Below are 25,171 nucleotides of genomic sequence, written 5' to 3' on the forward strand. Positions count from 1 at the left end.
CTCTCACTATCAACTTTCTTATTAGGCAAATATATTGATTCATTTTCTTTCTTATTTTAGTTTCTCAGAAACCATCTAAATAGACAGATATTTGGAAGTGTTAAAATCAAGTAGTCTAGAGGACTAGAATATAGTTCAGTGGTGGCATGATTGCCTAGCATGTAAGAGGTCCTGCATTTAATCCCCAGTATTGGAAACAAAAATTAATGAACATTTTTAGCAATGCATAATTAAAAGGTCAATGAATATCAAGGTTCAACATGTATTCAGAATAGAAAAGGCAACTTTAAAAGAGAAATTACTACACTTTTACCTGAGTCAAGATGGATTAGAATAAACAAAGATTATGTAAATAGAAAACTTTTACATTGTGAGAACAAGTAAATAAACATGGCAATTTAATGGGAAGTAGTGATGTCGACATGTGGCAAGCATTTATTGAGCAATTACAATGTACATCTCTGTCAATTGTATTTGAAAGAGTAGTTTCTTTATAACCTTTATTGAAGCTATGTGGATTTCACATTTTGCATTCCAATCCCACTTGTTTTCCTGTCCCTTTGCATCCACCCTCTGCCCTTACAACCTCCTCATAAATTGAGGAAACCACAGAGACACCTGAACTTAGCAAATGGGACCTCAGGGACTCTGGACTGACAGCTGGGGAACCTACTTGGGAGGGAACTAGGCCCTCTGAATATAGGTGACATTTATGTGGCTTGATCTGTTGGGGGAGGTCCCTGGTAGTGGAACCACGATTTATCCCAGGTGCATGAAATTCCTTTTTGGAGCCATTCCCTATGGTGGAATACCTTGCTCAGTCATGATATGGGGGGAGGGGTTTGGTGCTAACTCAATTTGGTATGGCAGGTTTTGTTATCTCCCCAAGGGAGGCCTTACCCCGTCTGAGGAATGGATTAGGGGTGGAATGTGGAGGAGGAGAGTAGGAAAGGGGAGGGAGGGGGGAACTGGGGTTGGTATATAAAACAAAAAGTTAAATAAATAAAACAAAATGAGCCAGGCATTGGTGTCACATGCCTTTAACCCAACACTCAGGAGGCAGAGGCAGGAGGATCTCTGTGAGTTCGAGGCCAGCCTGGTCTCCAGAGCGAGTGCCAGGATAGGCTCCAAAGCTACACAGACAAACCCTTTCTCGAAAAACCAAAAAACACAAAAACAAAACAAAACAACAACAACAAAACAACAACAAACCCAAACCAAACAAAATAAAAACAAACTGTGTGTGCGTGTGGTGGGTGGGGGGGGGTCCTCTTTCCCTCTTGGCCTGTTGAGAGGGCAAGAGGCAGTAGAAGGGACAGAAAGCTTTGGTGGTCCCTGATCAGGAATAGAGACAACTTTCTTGAAGACAGACTTCTGTGGGTGAATCGGCTCAACTTTATTCCATGGTATAAGGAATATATAGGATTGGGGAGCCTGGGGACAAAGCCTTATTTGCATTAAGTGGCATGCTCCTATCTCAGGACTTTGCATGTGGCAGCGTTAGGCCCCCGGAAAACTCAGGTATCCCGGGTCCCAGGCCAAGACCTCAGTCACCCCAATTAACAGGCAGATTCAAGAGCTTGCTGCAAACTGCATGGGGCTTTATTGTTTTTTAACCAGCTAACCCCATGTTAGCTCGGGTATTGTGTCCATCCACCATGGAGGTTGGTTTCAAAAGACAGCTCCTAGGGGCTCCCAAGAGATCTTGTAGGACAGCGTAAGGGGAGTGTCTAGGGGTACACACAGGCTCACGATTGGTGTGCCTCCAGGCTTGGAGGGCTTGCCCTGTATTGATTGGCCAACTGGTTGTTATGGCCCGTAGGCCCTCCCAGGGTTGTTGCTATTGAGATAAGTTGCCAGGTCATGGCAAGACTGCAACCTCTGACCAACCAGATAGGTCTTCCATCAAAAACCAAAAAAATGGGAGAAGAAATCTTCTCTTGGAAGCTGTAGTATCATCCATTGAGTCACAAAGTGTACTCTTTAGTCCATTCATCTTTACTGGCAAGTGTTCATTGCCCCAAATCATTTATCTGGCTTGAGGCCTCTGTCTTCTGCTATGCCACCAATAATGGGGGAAGAGCAGTTCTTAAATTGGGGTCATTATAAACATTTTCTACAAATGCAATTTTTTGTGTCTACTCCAGAATGTTATAGTGTTGACTCAGTACTTCTGAGCCTGGCCACTCTCCATATTGTTACACTGTCTATGCAGTACTTCTGAGCCTGGTGACTAGGGTTCTGTATTTTAGTGAGAAAGTTTGAGAGCCTAGCCAGTTGGTACAAGATTTGGAATTCTAAGAATAGTTAATTAGTTGTATCAGAAAGTTAAAAAAAAAAAAAGCAAAACCAAACATAAACAGCTTTTCTCAATGCATTGCCATAAAGCAAGTAATATTTACTTAGTTCTAGTTACTCAAGAGATTAAAAAAAAAAACAATAGGCCCTCGATATCTGAAAATATATAAAATGCTGATAACAACGTTTTTTAAAAGGTTCAATTAAAACATACAATTTCTAGGAAACAGCATCAAGTATACTTTCATTTTCTTTACTTACCTTCTATATTTGGGGCTTTAGGTATGCTGGGAAGTCAGTTACTACTGAGCTGTAACCACAGCTCAACAATTACATACTTTAAAAAGAATAAGTCACTCTTCTTAAAAACAACAAAAAGAAAATAGAAACTCAATAAGATACCCCTCAAATTTCTTCTCTCTATGCAGCCTCTGTTTTCTCTGGAGATTCACTCATTAGAGTGACAAACATTCTACAAAATACTAAGAGTTCTAACATGCTTCCTTAGTAAAATAGTGTGTAGATTTTCTATTCATCATGTCTTTTTAGTGTATTTGATATATATATATATATATATATATATATATATATATATATGTATATATATATATATAATATATTCAACAAAAGCTATTTTCTTTTTTTTTGGTTTTTTGAGACAGGGTTTCTCTGTGTAGCTTTGGGGCCTATCCTGGCACTCTCTCTGGAGACCAGGCTGGCCTCGAACTCACAGAAATCCGCCTGCTTCTGCCTCCCGAGTGCTGGGATTAAAGGCGTGCACCACCAACCCCAGCCCAACAAATGCTATTCTAAGAAAAGAGTTGATTTAGATTTGTCTGGATTTAAAAGTATTGTACACTTTAAAAGACTTCAAGAAGAATGAATTTCTGTATTCATCACATATCCTGGGGCTCTGTGGACAATGCTCACACTCTTGTGAGAGCCATCAAAGGTTAGGTGGCAACTGGATGTTCAGGGGGAAGGAAATTCAGAGCTTAAGATAGGTGAGAATCTGAGAACATATAAATATTAGGAAAGCTCAAAACAAGATATTCACAAAGCTAAGCTGAGGGTGAGAAGCACTTGCTCTGATCAAGAGCAACCAGAGAAGGCTAGATACTTCAGCTGTCATATTATTTGTAGTCCGTTGGACTTCATTAACCCAGGGCTCCCTGACAATGTCTCTGTCACTTGTGTTTTTCTGGGGGATGAACCGATTCATCAGATTGTTTCTTCTCTTAGAATCACATTTTCTGGTCCTAGACCCTAAACTGTAAGTTAAAACTGTCCTTGTTTTTAAATGCCCCCATCTGCTGAAAAGTATTGGTGAGGCCCATGATCACTTCACTTCTGTGGGTATTTCAAGGGCACATCCATAGACTACTGTACTGCCCCTACATTCAGTTTTCTTCTTTGAAGCAGTCCCCTTTTTGTCTATTTAGTGTCTATTTCTCACTTAGTCTATTTAGTGGATGTTTTTCAACCTTCTGCTGTCTTCTTAACACTTTCGCTATGGAGTGTGGCTCTTAAGTGTGTTAGTGAATACCTCTTGTGTTCCTAAGAAAAAGAAAGACTTCCAAAATTCAAACAAAACAAAACCTCATTTGTTAGAAAAGCTTCATTTGGATCTGGCTGGTGGAAAAAGCTCAGTTTCAAAGGATCAAGAACACAGATGCAGAAAGGGCCTTGAGACAGATACACATAGAAAACAAGGTTTTGCATCAATTGACTAACAAATTATGATGTGACCAGAGGTTTGCAAGGAATTGAAAAGTGTGTTCACTCTAGGAACAATAATATTTGCTAAGTGGATTTAAATGTTGACTTTATGGAATATAAGCATTAAAGGGTAGGGTTTTCTATTACGATGAGAATGGTTATTTCATATATGTCTTTCTATAGGTGTTACATTTTAATCAAATACTGTAAAGTGGAACACAGGACTTTATTCCCAATACTGAAAAAATACGTATTGGTAATACCTCATTGCCTATACAATGACATTAATCTTAATTTCTTAAGAGTTTACTCCAGACTCCACTTGGAGTGATTGGTAGGATATTAAATGCAGGAGATGAACCTCTAGTATCTTCCAGACCGGCTTTCGTGCATAAGAAACACAGAGGGATGTAAGTATTATCCAACATGAGTAAGTAACTACAATTGGCCAGAGAAGTCAGCCTGCTTCTTAATCTGACACACAACACATGCTCCTGGGTTTTGTTCTCATCAATACTAAGACAGCATAGAGCATGGCAAGCATAATACAGAGGGGAGTAGGCAAACAGCTGCAGGTGTTTCAAAGCAGATCAAAGGAAGTGGGTTGGAGAGTATCAGGACCACAAGGAAAAGAAAGCAAAACTCAGTAATAGTAATCTTCATCTATGTTCCTGAATTCAAGCCTTCTACACCCATAACTAAAAATCTAATTTAATCATGTTTCATTCTCTCTTAATATCTTGTCACTGTGTTAACACATTTAAAGCAAGTGACAATGCAAAAAGTTCAGTATTTTCCCAGTAAAACTTGGTGTTGACATCTTCTAGACTTTCCAAAGGTCTAGATAACTAGAAATTTTGACTCAGCTGTGTGTAGGTGTGTATAATATTTGTAAATACCTCATCAGTCTCTCTCCCCCTCTCTCTCTTTCCTTTCCCCTTCCTCTCTCTCTTTTCTGTTTTGCTCCATCCTTCTCTCATTTCAGATCATAATTACAATAAGAACTATAAGCCAGCATAATAACGTTAAGCATTTGTGAACACTAATACTTTAACTTACAGTATCTGTGTGGAATTCTGTTGCCCTTTCTGCTTTACTCATGAAGAAACTTGTATCTTGTAGACAAATGAAGCAATAAAATCAGGGGGCTCCCTCATATGAGGAAAGTGAAGAATGGTAGTTGGGGGAGGCACGGTTACTGATGCCCTGCCGACTGTGACTCCATTCTGTATTAAGAATGCTGAGATAAAGGACCTTAGGGCTCATTCTGTGTATTGATGATCCAGTGTCAGGGGGATTAGAAGAAGGGCATGGCTAAGTATACAGGGCTTTCAGCATTTGTTTCAGCATCTAGGTCATTTCGTGTTGGGCTGAAACTGTTAAGATGAAAATAGACTTTTGGACATGATTAAAGAGCGTGATTTTCACTGTAAGAGCTGCTTCTCAGTGCATTGGCAAACTCTGCCGCTTGTGCTTTTGACACCCGACATGGCCCTGGAATCTTCCAGGCCAGAAAGTCACCCTTCAAGCTAGCAGAATAAACAAGAGGAGGGATTACTGTTTCTTAAAAGCTAGTGACACACTGGGGAATCCAGTGCCTAGGACACAGCTGTTGTTCCCTTAGACATAGAAACTGAACCTTATAGACTGGCAGAATGCTGACTCTCAGAGAGTAATTTGTCCCTACAGGAGATAGAAGTACTATCCTTAATGGAAAAAATAATAGCCAGAAAGCCATTCGCCATGGTTGCTCAGGGCCAGTAAGGCCTTCATGGTATCCCAGATAAAGGGAAAAATCAGCTCATTATGTGAAGATAGGGGTGAAAGGAAGCCCTGAAAGACCCTTGGGCCCCTGGAGAGGAAACTAGGCTGCCTCTTGGGCCATGTGAGCTTGTTAAGATAGACGTAGCCCATCAGACAGAGTGGCTACCCATGTCAGGTTCAGAACACAGGCCAGGGTTTTTAAGCATAGGAAATGATCTCTCTCTCTCTCTCTCTCTCTCTCTCTCTCTCTCTTTCTCCCTCTCTCTATTTTCGAAGCTTTAACATGAAAAACTGTTATGTACAAGTAATTAGAAGAATATAATGATGTTTCCTTGTATTCCAAAAACTGTCTTTATGTTTCAGGATACTATTACTATATAGCAATAGTGATCACAAGCATGCTGATAGTCACAAAATTGTAGGTGTTCTTATTTTATTTTTGCATATGCATATTTTGCATGCATGTGTTTCTGAACCATGTTCACTTTGGTGCCCATCGAGGCTAGAAGAGGACATTGGACCACCTGGAACTGGAATTATAAACAGGAGCCACCATGTGTGTGCCAGGAAACAAACAGGAGTCCTCTGGAAGAGCATCTGGAAAAGAAGCCACTGCACTTAACTACTGAGCTATCTCTCTAGCCCCAGGGCCTTATTTTATAGGAAAAACAATGACACAAAAGGTGCTAAGATGCCAATATCTGAGAGAACATTTTAAGTTGTATTTTACATTCAAATCACCTTTGACATGAGACCAGTATCCTTCAAGCCATTGTAGTTCAAATATGAGTTTTGATAGACACATATTGTGTGTGTGTGTGTGTGTGTGTGTGTGTGTGTGTGTGTGTGTGTGTGTGTGTTAATTCCTGTATGCTTAAAGAAATATTTAAAGTGGCTATAAGGGCTAGAGAGATGGACCATTGGGTAAGATGCTGCTGCAAAACATAAGGACCTAAGTTGGAATACCCTACACATATGTACTTGCTGGTGGTCTTCCTGCAATCCCAATACTTGGGATATAGATACAGTAGATCCCTGGAGCAAACTGTAACATGTAAACAGTTAGATAAGGTGAATAAGTGAGTTCCAAATACATCAAGAGAGCCTGCCATAATATATAAGGTGAGGAATGATTGACAAAGAACCCAACACCAACCTCTGGTCTCTATGTGCATGTGCATAGTTGTGTATGTGCACCAGCACTGATGTATGTGCCCACACAAAAGTGAGCATGCATATACACTATGCACATGGAATGTTCCAGAAACTTAAAAAAAAAAAAACAATTACAGAAATCTCCCTAGAGAGGCTTATAGTCTTAATTACTAAGGTATATAATAAATACATTGCTTTCAATAAATTTAAATATCTAAAGATATATGTATATACTTTCATGTCATCTATTCTGACATGAGTTGTGGCTTATGTGTGAAATAAAAATGAAGTAATATTCTTCCTTAACTGATCAGAATTGATTTCATCGACTATGCATTTTTATAAAGTATTCAAAAATAAAAAAATAAAGTAAAAAACAAATCACTTCCCACATTGAGGTGAATCAGAAATAAAGAAGATTGGAGGGGCAATGAACCCTGAAGAACATGTACTGAGTAAAAAAACATGTGGTTCAGTGGTGCCACTACCCCTGTTTAAGGTTTTGAAAATGAGGATAAGGGAATTCTTATACTCTAAGCGCTGGGAACTAGTGATGGCATTTTAAAATGTAGGGCTCTAGTATCAAATAACTGGAAAACGCATGAAAATTTGACTAGTGTTCTAAAAAGAAAACATCTTAAGTCCAGCCTTACAGCTCACATTTATAATCCTGGTACTTTGGAAGCTGAGGCAAGAAGATCACTAAGAATTGTACATCACCCTGGACTATATACAGAGTTCTGAGACAACCTGAGCTACAGAGTGGTTATCTGGAGAGTTCATGGAGGGATGGATAGAAAGAGACAGGAAGAGGGAAGGAGGAGAGAGAGAGAGAGAGAGAGAGAGAGAGAGAGAGAGAGAGAGATTTTAGAATTTTATATATAATACATAGAACATATAAAGACATTGTCCTGGAGCTGCAAGGGACATTTGCCTCACCCAAATTCAAAGATTTATTTCACTGATTAAGACGTGGAGCCTCAAATGAGTAAATGGTGTGAATGCAGTTAAAACCTGGTGAAAGGCAGAGAAAATACTTGAACTTATTTTTCTTGCATTTAACATGAGTATCTGGACATTCTTCCAAATATTCCCTGAAACATTTTAGAACCACGAGACATGATACATATGGCAACCTGCCCTGCCTTGGTTAAGGTGTTGTGGTGGTATACATACATACATACACACACACACATACACACACACTTACTTCTTGGAGAAGGCGATATTTGGATAAGTATTTGAAGCACATAAAGAGAAATTAGCTGTTCAAGGATGGAGAAGGACCATTCTAGAGATACAGGAAAACAAGTGTCAAACTGCTTATTTGGGGCAATACAGAGCCTTGGCGGAACATGTAAACAGTGGTCACTGAAGCCCATGTGTGACCCAGAATACAATACACAGACCACAAACTTTCATTAGGTAAGCCACTCATGATATGATCTTGAATAATTAAGCTTGAGCATGCCTTGACCCACTTTCTTCCTTGTAATTTGGAGAATAACGATCTCCCAATTGCTCTGGGATACCACTGACCAGATTCTTCCTTCAAATAACCTCTCTCTGATAATGAGATGTGATAATTAAAACTACAAAGTGGTGTTATTTTAAATTTACAGATTGGCAAAAACAAGAAGTTTACGTGCAAAATGTAGTGAATGTTTGGTGTGCTTGAAAATACTTTGAACAGCCTCTATTGGACCTGGTGATCTTTTTTGATTTGAACATCTATTCAAAAACTGACTAGTCTCTTTCTCTTAGAAATTTAATCCCACAAAAACATTTATATTTATATATAGGATTTATATTTATATTTAGGATTTTTAGGATTAATGACTTAAGTTTTAGTCTGTTACATTGGTGGTATCTTCATATTGTTTGATAGTGCATTGCATTGAATCTAAGAAAGACACTAGAACACTATTTGACTAATGTTTGTCTCTTGGAGTTCTCAATATTACAACTCAATCCTCATGACAGAAAATTCAAAACAGTCCTAGAATTTAAGATGAGCAAATGGTACGAAGCCTAAGAAAAACCAGGTTAAAAGTGCCTCTCTAGCAGCATGGTGTCCATCACACCAAGGAAATTATTATTTAATAATTAGATGTGTGATAAAATGTGAGGAGCCACTTTGAGACTTTAAGCTGCAAGTGATCCAACATGATCTGGGGTTTAGAATAATCACTTTTGGTTCGGTAGAACAAGGTAGAAAGAAGCCATGCAGGTGGTAAGAAAATTAGAGGAATGTTATTAAAATTGTTTAGATAAGAAATTAAAGGCTTGAACTATATCACTGGGGATTGAACAAAGGCAACAGATGGGCAGATGCTGAAGAAAAATTCTTCAATATTTGGGCCTGACTGAAAGAGGGCAAATGTGAAATACAACTATAGGTCATATGAGAATCTGCTGACAATTTTAATATTAAAGAAATATGTGGAGGATGTTGAATACAACTGAATCAAGTCCATGTAGGTTTATCTCCACCAGGATTTTATCAGACTTCTGCTCAGACACTTTTCAAGAAACTGTGATGCATACATGCAGGCATTCCCAAAGCGGTGTCCACCCATACACGTGTACACAGACATAACTCACTGATAAGATATATGGTATTATCAGAACTAGAAAAGCCCTCATGTAAAAGTACCCGAGGACATAGAATCAGTGTCAGCTATTCCTTCCTCATACCATTGCCATAACAGTTTTAAAACACACAACACATGGGACTTTAACATAGTATCCCAACTCATTCACTTCCCCCAAATGAGTCCTCAATACTGGAACTGTATTGATGATTTTGTGCAAAAATCATATTCCAGTTATGATACAATTCTCAGAAGATGTAGCCTGATTGCTTGCGACCTCTTCCATTTCCATATGCTTCTTCAAGCAATTTTTCCAGTCTTTAACTGCCTCCAAAGAGAAAGTGTGTGACAAGAATGCAATGCTGGCCTCCCACCCAGCTTACCCTCGGAACAAGGAAACAAACTTTTATCCCGTAATCATTTGCATTCAAAATGGAAAACCTCCCTGAGATCAATCATGTCCGTGGAGGTCACACACACACACACACACACACACACACACACACACACACACACACACACACACACACACACACACTAAAAAAAAAAAAAAAGAAATGGAAATGTCTACCAGCTTAGACTCCAGAGAGTGCAATGCACCTTGGGTACTTAAAAGAAACTTGCCCGTTGACTGACTGCTGGTCAGTTTCCAGGGGTGCTGTCATCCTTGTTTCCATAAACAAGAGGGGAAACACAGTACACAGAGCTGTGAACAAGACTGCCTCCTGGGCATGTGGACCAGACATTCAGCTGTGCTGTCTGATTAAAAAGCAAACTTCTCAAAAGATCACTGCCTCCACATAGCATGCCTGTTCCTGTCTTACCACAAGAAACATCTGATAGCTCAGTGACCTAGGCTCATGGAGTCTTCTGCCCAATTCAGAAGCACTGCTTAGACATGATACAAATACTTCTCAGTATTTTTGCCCCAGATGCTATGTAATGTTACTACTGCTTGCCTAGAATGAGATACTTTAAGTGTAAATTTAATGGTGGAGTAGGGTAAAAGATGAAGGATGAATGATAAACTCTTATCCAGAAAATACAAACTTGTTATGAAAGCCCCAACAGATCAGGACACATCCTGTAATAGTAATTGTAAGTATCATTTGTAAATACATATATAACAGTATGGAATCTACTTTGTTGTTTTGCTGTAGTGCTGTAGTTCTAAAAAAATGTACCTATCAGCAAACCTCACGTCTTTTAGCCACTCAACTACTTTGTTTTGAATCTCAACACTAAGAAAATTTTTGGATATCCTAGCTTTCACTATTTATCCTTCAGTCATCAGAAGCAAACTTCTAAATACGTAAGTCTGGCCATAAAATTCTTTGGTTTTAAATCTCTAACATTCTTTACAGTTTTTAAACAGGATGCTATCTCTTGACTGTGATGATGGTGGCCTATGGCAGCAGACCTTTCGTACATTTCTGGGCTGGCTTAAGGAAGCTGATAAGTTTGCCTGTATATGAAGGATTCCATATATTTTATCCCTTAAATATGTCACATCCCTTTGCTTTTTGTTTGTTTGTTAGCCTTGTAGTTGTTTTGTATGCTTCTGTTTGAGATTTCTTTTTGAGGTCATAATTGAATCACAATCTTTCTCACTTCTCTTTCCTCGCTTCAAATCCTCTCATATTCCTCTGTCTTCTATCTTTCACTCCATGGCCTCATTTTTCATTAACTTCAGGCATATATGTATTTGAATACACATATATGGGGCTGGAGAGATGGCTCAGTGGTTAAGAGCACTTGTTGCTCTTCCAGAGGTCTGGAGTTCAATTCCCAGCAATCACATGGTGGTTCACTACCATCTGTAATGAGATCTGGTGCCTTCTTCTGGCCTGCAAGCAGACATGCAAGCAGAACACTGTATACCTAATAAATAAGTACATCTTAAAAAATAAGAATATACATTTATGTGGCCAAATATAACCTGTTGAGTCCATATAATGTTACTTGTGTGTATGTTTTCAGGGATGACCATTTGGCAATGGACAAACAACTGGTGTCCTTTTTCAGCTCATTTTTGGGTAGTCATGTTGGTGAGGCTATAGGCATAGGTAATGGTATTGCTAGGAGACAAAATCTGACAGCATACTCCCTGAACTTCTCACAATCCTTCCACCCCCTCTTCCACAATGTTCCCTAGCCTCAGACACTGGAGAGTTTTGTACATGTATCTATTCAGACTGGGCTCCACGACTCATATTTTAATTAGTTGTTTACTTTAGTGGTCTCCATTTGTCATAAAGAGAAATTTCCTTGTCAGGGTGAAAATAACATTTATCTGTGGGTATAAGGACAAATGTCTATGGACTGTTGTTAGACAGTATGCTGGCTTAGTAAATTAATAGTTGCAGATTTTCCCCCTGTAACAATGATTTTAGACCAAATAGAGAGCTGTTGGTAATGGCCAAGGTATGTGTTCCCATACCATCCTGTAGGGTTATGGTCCCATGTTGGTCTTTGGTCTGATTCATAGACATTATGGCTGCTTGCTTGGTCTTTCAGGCTACAAGTCCATCTTTGCTTTTTTTTTTCATGTCAGGTTTTCACCTACAATTACAGTCTATAAACAAAGAAGTACAATAACTTTTAAGTGTTTTGTACCATTATTACCCTTACTTTTTATCAAGGCACCCTAAACCTTTAATTAAAATACTTATTGAAAAACTAAACATATCTTTATCTACATGTTTATTAGTTAGTCTGTACCATTTTACCTAGACTGTAGCTCCTTCGGGCAAGGATTTCTGTTTAGCTAACACACTTCTACACCGTCAGTGCCTGGAATACGCTCCACACAACTTACCTGTTGTAAAGGCTTTCAGATTGTTTGGTTGGGCAGATGCAGAGCAAGCTTCTATGTCTATGAGAATGGCTATTGTGGCAATTGGCCAGTGGGACAGCAATTCAGGGGAAAGACACCCAGAATACGAACAGTGGCATCTAGTAGGCTGGTTTACTCCTTGTAAGAAAACTGGAAGTGTGTGTATGTGTGTCGGGAGGTTACCCACTAGAACAGGTACACTCTTATTCTGTTTCCAGACTACTCAGGGCAGAGTACTTCCCCACTTCACATCCTCCTATCATGATGCTTCTGTCTTGCTATGTGTCTCAATGAGAAATATCCCACTATCCATGGCCTGAAACATAGGAGCCATTGAACAAAATAAATATTTCCTCCCTTTAAGTTGTAGGAACATGTCAGACTAACAAAATTCTGATTCATGCATATATTATTTTCTAAATGAATACTTCAACTATACCTTGCAAGCAGCTATTGTTCATATTACATTGTTAGGATTGAAGGAGTTAAGAAAAACCAAGCTTAGTCTCTCGTCTTCCACAGACTGCACAATGAAAAGAAATGCTTGGAATTATTTTTTACCAAATTTGCATGTTATAGTCAATTTAAGACAGATTCTTATTAGCTTAGACCCTACACCGAAGCCATAGTAATTTATATTCCACTCCTTTGTTCAGAATTTTGATCTGTGACAGTTTCAGATACAGGAAAATGAAATTAATAGAACAAAAGAGGCTTGGTAAGGAAATTTAAAAAAGAATCATCCATCCATACCAGGAAGAGTTCATAGATACAATAAAAAACTGCTTTGTTTTCACTGATCATTGTTTAAAATAGTTAAAAAGCAAAAGTAAATTACAAATTTTCTAAATAAACCTTATCAAATTGCTATTAATATATGCTCTAATATTTCATAATTTGATTGCTATTTCATCTAATATATAAAAGAAAGGTATCAATATGCATATTATTTTTACAGTAAAGAATACCTGAAAGCAATGTGATATTTGGAATTTAACTCAAGTGTATCTGGACTTGGCTCTCTGCCACTTGCCAGTTGTGTGATCTTTTGCAAGTTTTGAAAGTCTGCATTGACTTTCAGGTTACTGGGCTGTAAATATTTCCCTCTGTCTCATGGAGTGATCATGAAGCTCAGATATATGATAATGTGAAAACACCAAGGCCAATATCTGGTGAAGAGTGTGTGCTTAATACAAGCTAATTCAATTTAAATCTAAATCTGTTCCAGCTTTCCAAGCAGTTTTAATTGGTCCCTCTGCTACAAACTACCTCCATCTCTCAGTAAATCCAATCATGTATTTGGCTTCAAGTAGTTCTATAATCCTAATTCAATAGCTTAGCTCATGGTTTATGATAAAAAGGCTGAAATCTACAATCATATTATAGATCCATCACCAATTTTCAGAAGAACAATTAATGGCTGACAATGGCTTTGATTAATAAGATTTTGGCCATATTTGCTTTGCTTTCTCTGACACAGGATTTCCCTACTGAAAAGTCCACCAGTCCTCAGGATGTTCGGTGTAGTTCCCTGTCTGAGCTACTTTTCTACTGCCATGAAAATCACCATGACCAAGGCAACTTATAACAGAAAGCGTTTAATTTGAGACTCTTTGTTCTAGAGAATAGTAGAGCTCATGACCATCATGAGGGCCATTGTCTTTCAAACTACCACAAGGTTGAGGTGAGAAGTGCTGAGGAGCCTGGACTAAGGGAGAGGCCAGAGTCAGTTTTGATATGTTAAATAGGTACCTCAGCCATTTGTCGTGGTTTGAGACCTAACATGAAGGATTATTTTAAAATGTACTGTATCATTTATGATCATACATTCTTACCAGAGTCAGTAAATTTTCAATGGGGTTGAGATGTTTACATATTACAATGATTTGTGGTCACCAGTTAGGTCACATCACAGAAGATGCTACATCATGAAATACTGTTTAAAATATTCATGCGGTATGGGGGAACGCAGAAAATAAAGGGATTTTTCAAAGGTTCTTGAAAAAAAAAAAACAGCATTACTTTGGGGGAAAACACATTTTCCTCTTGAGATTCTCATTTCTTTTTCATGAAGAGAAGAGCTACTTACAGAGAAAAGAGTCATCAAGGAACTATGGGTTGGTTCACTGGAGTTAGGGTGACATACACTTGAATCCTGAGTCTACAGACATCTATCTACCTGTGTATCAAGCTAATTTAATGTCTCTGTAAAATGAGAACATTTATAAGAGAGTGCTTGAAGTATTAGTGTCCTGTACATGGCACATGACAGGTACTTGATAAAAGTTTAGTGTTATGTTCATGATCATTGCAGCCACGAGATAATGAGGTGGCTAGGTCCCTAGCAGCTTAAATTATCTTCATTGGGGGGAAGGTTTGAACAATGCCACATGGAGAGAAAAGGTGAAATCCTGTCCCTTGCCACCTTGATCTTTCCTCCTGTGTTTTAATTCTACAGCCTTGGCCATACAAATTATTTCATTATTGTAAATAATAATAAAATAAATGAATACTTATTATTATTAATTAATTATATTGTTTATAATTATGAAATAAATGAATACTTATGCCTTTACCATTTCCCCTCTGAGTTTATAGCATTGCCATTTTGCTAGTTGTATAATCTTGTGTTGCTGGATATCACATGATGACATGAAGAGTTTGTTCCTTCCCAAGGTATAGTAAAAGAGTGTTTTAACCGGAAGAAGGCCTCAATAATAAATGAAGGGGCTCCTGCAAACACCCCCTATGCAGTCACACAAGGACTTGAGCAACATGGAGCTCCCAGATATCCTCCACACAAAGATTTATGGAGGACAGGAATAACACAGCAAAGAGCTATATTTCATGCTTAAAAGGTTAATTCTTGATTTGCTTTACTTTAGTATTTAGAGACTTCGTCGTCGTGAATAAGTAAGGCAGAAGAATTATAGGGTCTGTGCTTTTCAAAGAGAATAATGGGGAGAGGGAAAGAAATTCATCAAAGCAAGGATTTACTGGTTCTTTGAATTTATTTGTTTAATTTTTCCCAGTCTTCCTACAATACAGCTACACTTTGCATTATCTTTTATGTTCTATAAAAGGTGATGGGGTTCCTTGCTTCCTATTGTCCTTACATTCAAAATGTATCCATTTTGATAACAAGATCATGTAAATGGGGGAAAAGATGAAGGTATGAATGGGGACAGGAGGGTAAGGAAAAGTGGTTTTTAATAAATAACAAATAGAAGACACTCAACAATGATAGCCAAATGCAATTTAAATGTTTTCTCTTAAGACTCAATTAATGTTGACGAGTATAAATTTCCTGCAGAAGGAGGTGCACAGATGTGCCTTTGTTGAGTTTCAGGATGTTTTGCTCTAGCTACTTTAAAGTGATTAAAAAAATGCTACTACAATTACCATTGATATTTTATTTATGTGTTTACTTCCTTGCACTGGAAATAATGGTAGCTCTGGATAATTTGATCATAGAAAGAGCACCTTTTCTCCTTAAAGGGCAAAGATTGGGTTATGGATTTTCACAGAAATATGGCAATAATCTCCCATATCTGCAGAGTCTTTCAACTTTTGTCTGTCAAATATATTTCTCCGGAAGTGCATTTATGCCTCCATGAATCCAAATGAAGACAGTAGGGCATGCAAGCACACTTTCTTACAGTGGGGAGGAAGAAGAATCTTTTACCTAATTGAAACTGTTGGAGAAATCCATTTGAGAACTTTAATAGAATCTCCTGGTTTGGATTTGTACCAAGATACTGTACTGGAGCAGCCATTTTCCCTTACCATAACTCTTAGATAAAGGACCGCTGGGAGAAGCAAGGGAGGATAGAACTGTGCATCATCCTTCAAAGCACCATCAGCATGCCCTTAAAAGGTTCACTTAAAGATTCAGTTTCCACTCTAGAGAAACTGAGATTCAATGAAAGAAGAGATTTTCCTCCTTGATCCTTAGTCAGGTTGCAGGCATCACCCACAGGCCACCCCAATGAGGAAAGCCCATGTTGTCAGATTCACTTCCTGGATGGTGGTGAAGTCTGGAAGAACACACTGTATTGGCCCAGTAAGTATGCTTGGCTCAGGGAACTGCAGAATCACTAGAAGCACTTTCTTAAGGACTTGTCAAAGGTAACTTTAGCAATGATTTCTATTGCATAACACTTGGCACCACTTTGTAAGCTGTAACAGAGTACAAGATAAGGCTAAAAATGTGGTGTTTTTGATTTTGGCCATTCTAACAGGAGTAAGATAGTATCTTAGAGATGTTTTGATTTGCATTTCCATGATGGCTAAGGAGGTTGAACACTTTCTTATGTGTCTTTCAGCCATTTCAGATTCCTCTATTGAGAATTGTCTATTTAGTTCCTTACCCCACTTTTTAATTGGATTGTTTGGTGTTTTGGAGACTAGCTTCTTGAGTTCTTTCTATATTTTGAAGATCAGCCCTCTATCAGCTGTGGGGTTGGTGAATATCTTTTCCCAGTCTGTGAACACCAATGACAGTTTATGCTGGAGAGGATGTGGAGAAAGGGGAACACTTCTCCACTGCTGGTGGGAGTGCCAACTTGTACAGCCACTTTGGAAATCAGTATGGCGACTCCTCAAGAAAATGGGAATCAGTCTACCACAAGATCCAGCAATTCCCACTCCTAGGCATATACCCAAAAGAAGCACATTTGTACAACAAGGACACCTGTTCCACGATGTTCATAGCAGCACTATTTGTATTAGCCAGAAACTGGAAGCAGCCTAGATGCCCCTCTACTGAAGAATGGATAGAGAAAATGTGGTACATTTACACAATGGAGTACTACTCAGTGGAAAAAAAACAATGGAATCTTGAAATTTGCAGGAAAATGGATGGAACTAGAAGAAACCATTCTGAGCGAGGTAACCCAATCACAAAAAGACAAACATGATATACTCACTCATATATGCATTTTAGACATAGAGTAAAGGATTACCAGCCTACAATCCATACTGCCAGAGAAACTAGTAAACAAGGAGGACCCTAAAAGAGACAAACATTGTCCCCTGGAGAAGGGGAAAGGGTCACCATCCCCTGAACAAATTGAGAGCATGGGAAGAGAGGGGAGGGAGCTACGAGAATGAGAAGGGAAGAAGAAGAAAGATGCAGAAGTTGTGAGGGAGCAGAAAGGTTGAGTCAGGGGAAGAATAGAAGAAAGGACATGTGATAGGTAGGGTTTTAGTTGGAGGGGTGGGGGGGGAGGATGGGAGGGAGAAGGGAACTGGGATTGTCATGTAAATCAATCTTGTTTCTAATTCAAATTAAAAAATGATAAAAAATGTGGTCACTCTCTCTTTGCCTCTCTCTCTCTCTCTCTCTCTCTCTCTCTCTCTCTCTCTCTGTGTGTGTGTGTGTGTGTGTGTGTGTGTATCTATTTGTCTGTCTTTCTGTCTCTGTCTCTCCTCTTTCTCATTCTAAATGAAAATATTTTCACTGATGTAATAACTGTAAACTTCCTAAAAATTAGAGTTTTTCACTTCAGAATTCACTAACAATAGGATGACAGAAGCTTTAGAGATGATAGACAAACAACCCAGCCTCACATACTTCACTACATTTCTTATTGCTGTGTCATAATACCTACACAAAAAAATTCAAGTAAGAGGGGTTTCTTTTGTCCCATGGTTTAAGTATGTAGTCCATTGTAACAAGGAAGGCATGGCGACAGGATCGTAAGATGACTGGTCATGCAATGTTCATATTCAGGAAGCAAAAAGTCATGAATACTAGCATTTCACTTGCTCTTTCCTCTCTACACACTGAAGGTGTCATAAACCTCTTTGGAAATTTGGAGATTTATATCCTTGGTGCTTATAAATCCCATCAAGCTCACAATTGATATGAACTCCACAAACACGTCTACCCCTACTTTTCTTCTAAACCTAGTTAAGTGTCATTGTCACAACTTGCCAGTATGAGATCATGGCCAACCATTTTATCTGACTAATACCTGTTTTTTTTCTTTTATAAATTGATTACTTTCAAGTGAAATTAATGGATGCAATATGTCCAACACAGACTTAGTACATGGTATATTTCAATAACATTATTATTTATCATATTTTCATTACCACTTATGTACAAATTATTTTATTGTAATATGTACTTAAGATTAATCCTTCAGTGCTGCTTTGTATATCATTCTCAGTAACTCTAGGAATTACATGGAGTCCATTTAATAATACAACATTCATTTAAAATGTAATACGAAACTTTTCTGAGAAACTTAAGACAAATAATAGCTTTGAGCTATGTCAGATCTATAACAAGTTAAGCATGAAATTCTAAGTTGTTTTTTCTCTGCCACGGGCCTTACAATTACCAACTACTTTTCTACAATGGACATGCTATCATTTCTTTCATGGCCCTACTTACAATTCTCAAAGTTCATCCAGTCATTCATGCTTGGCTCTGGTTGGTTGGTTCATTATGTTGTTATGGAGATCCTGCCATGTCTGTTTCACTTCATCCACTCTCTTCTTTAGACCTAACTGGTGGCCTTGGTTCTGCTCAAAAGGATATTTCATTAAAGGTTACAGATGTTTTTTTTTTTTTTATCTTCTTACTTCACTAAATAGCCCTATTCTGCAGAGATGCAGGAGGATCTTTATTCATCCCATCAATGGCTTGTGGATGGAATATCTTCACCGCCATGTAACCAGGAAGCAAATAGCAGAAAGTGATAGTTTTCTCTTGTTATAAGAGTGAGAGAAAGAATGGGCGGAGAGGTGGGGAGGATCTGGGAAGAGAGAAAGGATTGGAAACTGGAAACTGTAATAGAAATATATTGTATGAAAAATATGTTTTCAATGAAAAATTGCTAGAGCAACATGGCTTTTGACACGGTCTCATCTTAAAAAGTTACTCAGATCAACTCTGAATACAACTGAATTCCTAACTTTTCACAAAGTATCTAAGAACTTTAAAGGCTGTGTTTCTGTAGCTTTCCAAACAAAAATCATGCCACCACTTCAACCGTATACAGCACCTTAGTCACCTCAAGCTATTTGAAGTATATATGTGCTTCTATACATTCATAGATTGTGTATATTGTTGTTTAGAATAATTTATTTTCCTAAATCAATCTTGTGAGTTAATTCTTTAATAATCCATTAGTTGGTTTGGATTTCTGGGAAAATGTCAGTGCTTGTAGACATCCACAGTCAAGATCTCTGTTCTGCATTGAAAGCACTTGATCTGAACACTGTTATTACACAAAGTGTATTATCTTATAGCTTAGAAAGCTCCAAAAAGGCTGAGGAGGTTTGAAAATTTAGTAATTTTATATATGCTCAACATATGTTATGCAGTATGGATGAAAAAGTGAAAAGATAAATTGGTACAAATAATTATCCTTACATTTCAATATTCCCTCCACTATCCAGTTTTTTTCATGTTTATGATTTAGCATACATTTTTCTTGACCAAACTCATAAAGGAAGCCAGTGTGTTTCCATAACAACTAGGCTACCAGCTTCAGTGTTTGCAGGGGGGAGGGAAGGCTAATGGAATGAGTTGATTAGCTGAAGCCCAGGCATTTAGATGGATCAGGTGTATGCTTTTTCCCATTGCCACAGCCAAGCAGGAAGGCAGTTTTCAGCCTATTGTTAAATGGATTTAGTGCACTTCCTGGTTCCTAAAAGCCCTGAAAAGCTATGTCACTAGTACTAAATAGGCCAACTAAAGCCACAATTAATAGTGAAAAGAAGAGAAAAAAGATTTATTTGTGGCCACAGTGGGAGCAGGAACAAAGAGTTCTAGCAATCCCCTAATCCCTCTTCCACCTTTGAGATCCTGATGTGATATTTAGATTTAAAACTAGGGCCAGAGGTATGGATATCTAAGCAGTTCTTATCAAAGATGTCTGTGGTGTTGTGAATGATAAATGTACCCTACTCTCTCAGGCAGTTGTATACTTGTTCCTCAGTGACTGGCTTTAAAAGAAAAAAAAAAAGCTTTGTCCTAATTTTCTCTTTTTGTTTTGTGTTTGTGATTGAAGTTGTAAATCCTCAACTTCTGCTCTAGCAGCCACACCGCTACCTGCTGTCACTACTTCACCATCATGGACTCAAACCCTTTAGAAAGTTAAGTACAAGTAAGTTCTTAATTTCTTCTTCTTTTTTTTTCTATAAATTTCTTTGCTCGTGTTGTCTCAACACAGCAGCAGAAATGTAACCAATATAAGTAAGTCATTCATGATCACTATGGCTCAGTCTCTCCTGCCAGGTGGTCTGAAGAGCTGCCCCAAGCATGTGAAATATTTCTTCAGAAGACAAGCTTTCTGTCTGGGAGAAAGCAGGCTTCAACCTGTTGCTTCTTCCAGAATTAGGTTCCTGGGGAAATTTTAATTCCCCAGAACAACCTGATAACCAAAGGGAGGAGAACAACCTTCTCTTTAGAATGTTTTCATTCCTGTCAGGAAAATTAGCACTCATATCTACCCTATTGTTTTTACTGCCTTTGGGCAATGTAAAGGGGGAAGCCAAGGCCTCCACTAGCTGGTGATATGTATGTACTACACTTGGCTTCTTGGTACAGTCCCAGTCTCCGCCACCCCCATTAGTCACCACACTAATACAGATTTAGGTAAGAAGGTAGTGTCCATCCAAAGAACTATTCAAAGCAAGAGATGTTTCTCTGTCACTCCTGACCTTTCTGAGGTTTGCTGCTCCTCAGAGAACAACAAAGAATGATAGCTGTTTAGGCAAGCTTTTGACTTTGGATGCCAGAGTAAAGGTGGGGGAAACTGATGTCAGGTCACAGAGCAACTTGGCAATGCTTTCTTTGTAGTTTCAAACATATGGGGATCATCAGTGTGCATGGGCATTGTAATATCATGTTGTGCATATACTGTAGCAATTGACCAGCTGTGGGCCACCCAGAAGAGACATGTTGAGGACTGTGGGTCTCTAAAAGTGCTAGAAGAGGTATATCCATCACAGAAACAGACACATGGGTGAGCATACATGGTGCAAAATATAGGGACAAAGATTCAGCAAAAGGATGTGTATGTTCATGCTCTCTTGCCTTCTTAGTATATAATTTTGGGAGAGTCAGTTAGCTTATCTAATGCTTAATGTTTCCCAGTCAACAAAATGACATTTATATTGCTCTTATTTTCTGCACATGGCTATTGTGAGGCATAACTAAGAATATGCATATTATAGTCTATTTACAGTTTAAAGAAATGAAAGTATCAAGATTTGTTTTATGTGTCTTTGATCTTTCAGTACAGCACCTTACCATTTCATATCACTTGAAGTGTCAGGGTTAGAGGAAACCTTGGTGACCACCTAGACAGCCACACAAAGTGAAATGCTCACTACTTCCTCTATCATGGGTAAACAATGACATTAGTCTTTTCAGTTCCTACCATTGATGGCTAATTCACCACCTTGACTAACAATGTACTTGTAGTATAGCTTTGATAGAGCAAAGTAGGTCAGTGTGTTTTCATTCATTTATACTTCCATTTTCTTATGTTTACTGTGTAATAAACAGGGAAACACTCTATTAAGTATTTTACAACTAGGTTCTAATTCTGGTGCTTGGAACAATGTGAATAGAATCACTTAAACATTTTCACCTATGAAAAAGCTGAGGTCTGGTGATTAGCAATCACTCACAAAAGATTGTACATTACTGAGTATTGTGAGATGATTGAGTGACATATTTCGATTGTGCCAAGTTCAGAAAAAGCAAGAATTCTGTTGTTCTCATGAGATATTAGAAGGAAACCATGATTTTCTTCTTTCTTCTTGACTGCCTCTTAGCAGAGTGAATTTGAGAAAATATAAAAGGGTTTCTCATCCTTCCCATACATACTGAAAAAAAGTAGTGCATTTTAAGAGCCACAGATTGATGCCTGAGAAAATGAATGAGCTAATATTTGTAAAGAACATTTTGACTGTTAAATAAAGCCATATCTTAACTGAAAAATCAAGTATTCCACAACCTGTGTGGGTAGGCACAGCTCAATAACAAGAATAAAGCCTGGTTTTAATAATAGCATTGAATTAGGTTAGCAAAGAACACAGCACCCACAGGAACAAAATCAAACCAATTAGTTAATATAGATCCTTGGAAAACTGAAATAATAGAACCACAGGATGCTCTGTGATTTGTGTTGTTCATAGGCTCTGTTGATGCCTAGACCATAGATAGCTTTTAGAACATGTCAATATCTTGAGTTGTGTATTCCCTGGGGAGTTTGCAGAACACATGTGATCACATATGAGCGCCCTGACTTTCACTAGCAGAATAGACCAAATGCCTCTGTCTCCTCCATTTCCTGTTGGCCTATGATGTCATGAGATCAACCTACTACAAAAATGTTTTGAAATGTGTAGATAACTGATAGATAGTTGATCTATATTTAAGAGCAACACTTGCAGTTTATGTCAAATTGAGATGAAGCCATCTCGTAGCTTTTAACAACCATCAAATAGAAAGTAGCCATTGTGCTCTGTTTTCCTTCCACCTGCTTCAGCCTTAAAAATCAGAACTCTCCTCTGATCAGTGATAAAATATGTTAAAAGGGAATTGGTCCCATATGTGGTTCACTATGATTCTGAATATTTTGCTAAACTCAATGCAGAAAATTCATTCCAAGGCTACATAGCCCCTGTCTTGGAAAAACATAAAATTATTCAATCAAATAACTCAGAGTTATCTAACTGAATAAGGCAACACTAAGTTAACTCAAAATTCATATCGAGTTTCCTCTCTCCCAGTTTCTCCTCCATTTTTGAAGATGGAAGAAAACTGGAATTAAGTAAGGATGCCTTAAATGAGAATAAAACCCTTGTATCTTATAACTCTTTAGATATTTTAATTTATTCCTTGGCAATTTCATACATCTACAGCATATATTTGAGTCCTCCTCTCACTGTCATCTTTTTCCTTTGTTTTTGATTTGTTTTGTGGCTCATTGAATTGACATAGGTCTGCCACATGAGTTTGTTCCTGGAGTTACTCACTGGAGCATGAGTAACTCACTAGTTGCAAGACCACCAAAGACAGCTATTCTCCTTACTCCAAAGCCACCAACTGACCCATGAGCCTGCTTTCACCTATAATTGAATGTTGATAGACCCAGTCTTGGGAAAACACTGTACCTTATTTCCCAGGATTCTCTAATCTCTGCATTTTTTGATTACAGAATATCTTGAATATTAAGAGTTAAGTGGGGAAAAATCTCTGTATAGAACTAAAAATGGTTTAATTTTTAAGCACCAAGAATTAATATGATCTTTCATATCAGAGTCAAGAGGTTTATTGAACATCCATTGTGAACTCAACAGCATCCACTGTGAACTCAACAGATTTCCAGAAACAAGCATGAGGCTACAAAAATTTTGAAAGTGGACTAGGAAAGAACAATGCTTCTCAATTTGAAATGCTTAATTTATCAAAGTAAAACAAAACATATCAATGTTAATAGTCACTCATTTTGCCTAATGATGGAAATTGGTGAATTACAATTGGCAATAGCTTATGTATAACTAAAGATACAGAGTTTGGGTTCAGTTGGAGATTAGATGAGATAAAGGTTTCATAAATTCCATTCCATTTCTGATGATCATAATTTCTCTTTCAATGCAGTGGTTATGAGGCATAATTCTCAGGATGTTGAGGCCAATGACATGACTGTTTACAACTACAAGTTACATGTTTTGTCCTCCTTTCAGTTTCCTCAAAACTCATGTATGGTTGTCATATAATTCCAATTCCATTCTCACTGATCTTTCAGAAAACCTAACCTTTTGGATCTAGCATTTCTGACCTATTTTTCTTTACATATGATTTTTAAATTTTATATTTTTAAAATTAAAATAAAATTCCCTAATTTTATCCTTTCCTTCCTCCATAAAACTCTTGACATGCACTCCTTTACCACTGTTTTTCTATATCCGTTTTATGATCTCTATTTATTTAATTGTTATATATATATATGCATATATACATATGTATACATATTTGTGTGTTTACATATATGCATATATTTCTACATATATAAATGCCACAATGACCAATTTTATGTTCTATAATCTGTGATCATCAAAGAGATATAATGCTATAGGTAAGAATGATTTTAGGTAAATTCATGTTGAAATGATTGTTCTTTAGTAAAAATGCTAATCCTTAATATTAGTTATAGAATACTAAATTGATTCTTTGGCACTTGTAATGATATTTTTCATCTCAAATGAATTACAAGTGATGGAAATACCACATAAAACATCTAAAAAGAAACTGACATTTCAATTAATTAACTTTTGCCACAAAGCACATAGAATATGCATTTCCTCAATCCTCTACTTATTCCTATGGTGTCAATAAAAGAGTAATAGCCTGTACAATATAACCACATAAATAGCTTTTAGAAGAAAATAAGGATACCTAACCTAACAGAAGCTAATTTCGTTTTCTCTGTGTTATTCAATATGGCAGTTCCATGGTCCACCATCCAAGGATCACTATCCTTTAGTAGAAAATATGAGAGTCCTTTTTTCTGTTATGTAGCCATTTCTCTTTTATTTGCCTTCTCTATCTCTTCATAGGGATGTTGGAGGCCAAAGCTGTGAACTCTTCAGTATGTATTTCACAGTCCTTGATGCTAGGTCTTTATCATTTATCTAAGCTGACCATATTCAGAGCCTCCACTAACCACATTAATACCTTCTTAGCTCTCCATGGTTCTCCTGTGTACCTTGATTCATGTTCTTTTTCTTCCCTGAAGGTTGTTCCCGACATAGAATGCCAATTCTAAATTAT

This window comes from Cricetulus griseus, chromosome 4 (assembly GCF_003668045.3).
Source record: "Cricetulus griseus strain 17A/GY chromosome 4, alternate assembly CriGri-PICRH-1.0, whole genome shotgun sequence".
Taxonomy (NCBI): Eukaryota; Metazoa; Chordata; class Mammalia; order Rodentia; family Cricetidae; genus Cricetulus; species Cricetulus griseus.